Consider the following 5,432-nt stretch of genomic DNA (forward strand, 5'->3'; position numbering starts at 1 on the left):
ATAGTGTATTCCTGATTGTACTAAGCCCTTTGTACAGGTTATCTCATTCATTCTTACAACCATTCATACAAGCTGCTATTGTTCTCCCCATTTTGCATATAAGAAAATTGAGGCTCAGAGATGTCAAGTACTGGCTGACATCACATATCTTAACCAAATGGCAGAGCTGGAGCCAGAATCCAAGTTTGCCAGATTCTGAAAACACTGTGGTATATTTTCAACCAAATTGGGTGGGTGCTTACCCACAGTCTCATTCATCACAATTCTATGAATCTTTTGTTCCAACTAGGCTATGTCACTGATAGGAATGTTTTTCTCAGGATGCCGGTGGCCCTTTGATCAATGTGGGAGGTGCCTTTGTGGCATATAGGGTTATGGTTTCATAACGGTGAAACTTTTGTAACTTGCACTTAGTGGCTGTTCATTATGACTATTGTTCAGTATAAATTGGTAGGTGCATGAGAAATGCCGTAGGTAAGGTCTTAAAAGATAATATGACTTTAGTCCTCATGGACTGATAATAGATTTTTCATCCAAATATGGGGAATGCAGCTACCAGTTGAGATAACTAGGAGAGAAAAAGTATAGTGTAGTCATTATGAGTGCACACCTTGGGTTCTGATTGCCTGAGCAATCCTGGGATGTACCATTTTGTAGTTTTGCAACTTTGAGTAAATTATGTGAGCTCTCTGTGACTCTTTCTTCATTTTCAGAATGGAGAGGATTACAGTACCTACCATATAAGTGTGTTGTGAAGACTAAATGACAGAATTATGTGATTAGCATATAGTAAGTGCCTAGTGAATGTTAGTTCTTAAGATACAAAATTTGGTCCCTGGTCATCAAAAAGCCTGAGCTTCTGGAAGAAGACAGAAGTGGTCAGTTCCCTGGAAGCTGGTTACCAAGAGAGACTTGTTCAGAGATGAGCTAGGTTTGAACTGATGGAGGAAAAGGAAACTAAGAAATGGAAGGGTCCATAGGATTTGCTACATTCTCAGCAAATGTTTCAGCTAGGTGTCCAGGGACAGAGCCCTTGCTAGGTAAACCTAGGTAAGACAGAGGAAGTGAATGCAACTTAGGAGAATCCCTCCATATTTTCATCCTTCAGTCCATTTATTCTTCTATCTTTCTGTTCCTCTATCCTTCCACCTTTCCATTCATCCATCCACCCATCCTTTCCTCCTGTAGTCTGCCATCCTTCTAGACTTCCACTCATGCTTCTATCCTTCTGTATTTCTGTCCCTTTTGTAATTTTATCTGTTCACCCATCCATACCTTGTAATCACCTATTCTTTTATCCTTGGTATCTCTTAGTGGTGAAAAAGGCAGAATGTGGACATAGAAAGTCTGGATTCAAATCCTATGTCATTTACTACTTGTGTGGCCTTGGGCAAATGTTTTAACTTCGTCAAACTCCAGTTTCCCCATTTATAAATTGGGACTGTCTCCTGAAGGCAAAGGAGAATCACTGGAGAGTTCTGAGCAAGGGAGTAACACAATTGTATTTGTGCTTCACACCCCCCACCCTGGCTACTTTCATTTTTTTAATACAAACAATCCCATAGCATTTATTCCCATCTTGTAATAACATAAGGGTAATCAAAACAATATGAATAAATGCTCATATTGGGACGAAGGACGTCTAAGGACAAACTGTATCCTTCTCAACAATTTCTCACTTCATTGATCATTTCTAGTTGGAGACACTTTGTAGCAGAGTAATATTATCTGCTTTTAGTATGATCCGACCTAGTTGTTTTCTTGACTTTGTTTTAGAATGAATTTCTTCTGCATCATCTAACACAAGGTTCATATACTTATCAAAGCCAATGATACAGCCTTCTATCCGCATATTCACTTGCTTATACAGCCACACCTGAATCTGCGATCTATTTTGTAAGTATCTGAAGATGAGGTTGAAGGGCTCTACCATAACCCTCTGCACTTTCTGGCCCTGGCCGTGGTACACCATGGTGGAATTGTACAAAGAGCATTATCCACATGCTGACTCTGAGAACAACTTCTGGAATGCTTTCCTCCCATTTTCTCTGTCTGCTGTGGAGAGGATAGAGTGAAAGGGGCAAGACCAATAAGAGGAAGGTCCGTTGGAAGGTGTTGCAAATAAATGAGGCAAAAGATGATGTGAACATGAACCAAGTCATGAGAGCTGTCACCTATCGTGTGCTTAGGAGGTGTCGGGTTCAGTGCTACATGCTTTGCCTAAGTCATTTCACTGAATCCTCCTAACAACCCTAAGAGTTAGATACTATTTTGTTATGTCCATTTCACAGATGGGGAGAAGGAGGCTTAGAGAGTTTAAGGAACTTGCTAGGATCATGCAACTGCTAAGTAGCCGAGCTTGGAATCAACCACAGATCATTTGACTCTGACATGCACCCTGCAACTCTAGGCTGCTCCCTGTGCAAGGATGCTGAGGATGTCCTTGTGAGGTTGTGGAATATGGACCATTTGCAAGAGGTGCTGCTGATATCAAAGGAGTAAGAGGACTTGACCCCAACTGATTGTGGGAAGCATGAATACTGGTAAATTGACTCTCTGTGAGGGGATGGGAAGTGGGGAAGACTTGGTTTGTAGTGTTTTCCAATTTAGACGGTATGAGTACTTCCTCCATGGCTGATTTCAAGTTACTAACATGATATTACCAAATGGGAGTTGGGAAGAGACAGTGGGAAGTACAGAAGAGCTGAGGATGACTCGGGAGTCTACAGCTTGTGGCTGAGTACTGGTAGGTGTGGTTAACAGTTACAGGGACTTTCTGATTTCCCTTGGTCAGACGCAGCTTTAAGAATTCCCTGAAAACTGGAAAACTGTTTCCCCAGAAAATTTCTTATTGTCACAAAATTCTGAAAACACTTCAAGGTTTTCATGGTTATATCAGAACCCTTATGCTTCATTAAAAAAAATCCTATGATATTTAATAAGTAAGTCAACAATAAGGATACATTTAGCTCATACATCTGCAGCTTGGCTGGGGATTGGCTGATCAAGCTAGGTTAGTTGCAGGGGCTCCACTCCAGGTGTCGGTCATTCTCTGCCTGGGATCAGCAGGCTAGCTGAAGCTTGGGCACACAGCAATGGCAGAAACACAAGATGGTAAATGGAAATATTCAGGGCCTCTTAAACCCAGCCCTTGACTTTGGGTTTGGACGTGGGACTTCCTTTGGCTAATGGAATTAGGTGAAAGCAGCATGGTACAGAAACACAAGATAATAAGTGGAAACATTCAAGGCCTATAGGTGGTACCATGCTGCTTCCACCTAATTCCATTAGCTAAGGGAAATCACATGTTCAAACCTGAAGTCAAAAGGTGGGGAAATCCATTCTGTCCTTTTAGTGAAAAGGACTGAAAGTCACCTGGCAAAGAACATGGATGCAAGGAGGTGTAGGGGAAATGGAGGCCAGTGAAACAATCTCTCCCAGGGATGTCTGTCCAGCTGAGCAGAACATACCCTTTCTCTGAGGGAAATAGTCAGGCCTCACGATTTTCAGCCCAAGTTTTGCCTTTAACCTTTACCCAACGTCTTTTGATCATTTACCTTGGTGAGGACCTACAGGCTTGGGCCTCCTTCCTTTCCTCCTCTGCAATTGGGAAGACTGGCTTTGTCCCACCATTTAGAGACCCAAGCATTACATCATCTCTCCTTTGCCACTTTGACAAGCCAAGCGACTTTCTCCCTACCAGTGTTTTGAGAAAGCAAGCAAACCCTTCAAAAAGGTGCTGCAAATGCAACTTTCCCTGATACGTCTTCAAATTAGTGCCTTTTTTATTTTTACAATTAGGACTTATTTATACCACACACGACAACAACAAAAAAGAAGATAATTAGACATACACACTGCAATCAAGCATACTGGGTTCGTTGGCATCATTAAACTTAATTACTTTCACTTGTTATTCCTGGGGCCATAATATCAGTATTAAATGCCAATGGAATCTGCAGTATGTTTGATTTAGCTAAAAGAAGGACTTGGTAATTTACTGCCTCTTTGAGAGATTTTTATCAAAGTGAGGAATATGCTGAGTACCTCCACTTGCTTCTCATGGGGACTGCTGCAAAACTCCTTTGCTGAAAGACTGGAGTGTTGTCTTTATGCAACCTGTCTCGGTGCTCTGAGAGAGGCTCTTCTTAAGATTCCTGCCTGTCTCCCGGCAGAATTAACCACAAGTGCTAACCACAGGCACTAAGCCCTTACATTGGTCATATCTTCCTTAATCCTCATAATTACTTCATTTTTGCAGAAAAGGAAACTGAGGTTCCCAGAGGTTAAGTAACTTGCCTGAGATCACATAGCATGTAAGAGGCAGGTCCAGGATCTTTGCCAATGGAGAAGTTTTCTGAGTCCAGCATGGGTGCTATCCCTCTGTTTGCGGTTCCCCAAATCTTGGTGTTACCTTCTCCTTTCTACCTTTCTTTCATTTCTTCTTAATTCGTCTTATGAACGAACTCTCTCAACCTCAAATTCTGATAAGAGCCAAGATTCATTAATGTTTTCATTGTGCCTGCCATTGTACTGGGGTTCTAAATAATTCATCTCACAAAATGCTCCCAATAACCCTATGCTATAGCACATGTTCATTATATGTGGTTGTTATTATTACTATGATTACGTATTGACATATCTAAGTGTCATCCAGCCTGGGCAACAGAGCGAGACTCCACCTCAATATATATATGTGTGTGTGTGTGTGTGTGTGTGTGTGTGTGTGTCCGATGTTAGCACCTGTGTCAGGCAGTTAGGAGTGTGTTCCTCTGCAGGTAATAGCTGATCACAGCAGTTTCGCCCAATCCTTATTTACTTATTTATTTATTTTCTTATATCATGTCAAATCTAGAGTGGCAGCATGAGCTTTTATGGCTGTTTATGATGATGTTATAAATGCAGGTTCCTTCCATTTTCAGCTCAGTCATCTTCAGAGGCTGGCTTTTATTTTTATGGTTGCAAAAAGGCTGCTTCACCTCCAGGCATTGCATGTGTCTTCAAGAGAGGAAAAAGGAGAAAGGTGGAGGGCAGGAGGCAAACTCCTCTTCTGTACTGTTATTCGTACAGGGTCTCCCTCCCTGAAGTCTATTACCAACAATCTGACTGCACAGAAGTGCCTCATGGCCACTCATTGCTCAAGGGAGTCTGGGAAGGACATTTTATTTCAGCTGCATACGTGAGTGCCATGAACAAAAAGAAGGCTCTTATGGTAAAGAAAAGAGGAGAATGAATATGGCAGAGAGAACTAGCCTTGTCTGGCAGAGCATCTGTGGGGGCCCACATCAACAAGCCTTGCTAATTGAAGACAGGTCAAAGGATTTGAGGTATTTCCCCTTGAAAAGCTTCATTTCATTTTGTATTATTTCCTTTAACACCCACACAACCTTTTGAGGAAATTGGTCCACTTTCATTCTTAGATGCTCTCAAAA

At 41.8% G+C, this 5,432-nt stretch overlaps 1 pseudogene; it reads right to left on the reverse strand.

Annotated features, from left to right (window-relative positions):
• Positions 1–1,693: 1,693 nt before the first annotated feature.
• On the reverse strand, positions 1,694–1,972 carry LOC108513785 (small nuclear ribonucleoprotein E pseudogene; annotated as a pseudogene).
• Positions 1,973–5,432: the final 3,460 nt, after the last annotated feature.

The sequence above is a fragment of the Rhinopithecus bieti genome, unplaced genomic scaffold, assembly GCF_001698545.2.
Source record: "Rhinopithecus bieti isolate Rb0 unplaced genomic scaffold, ASM169854v2 scaffold_1918, whole genome shotgun sequence".
Lineage (NCBI taxonomy): Eukaryota > Metazoa > Chordata > Mammalia > Primates > Cercopithecidae > Rhinopithecus > Rhinopithecus bieti.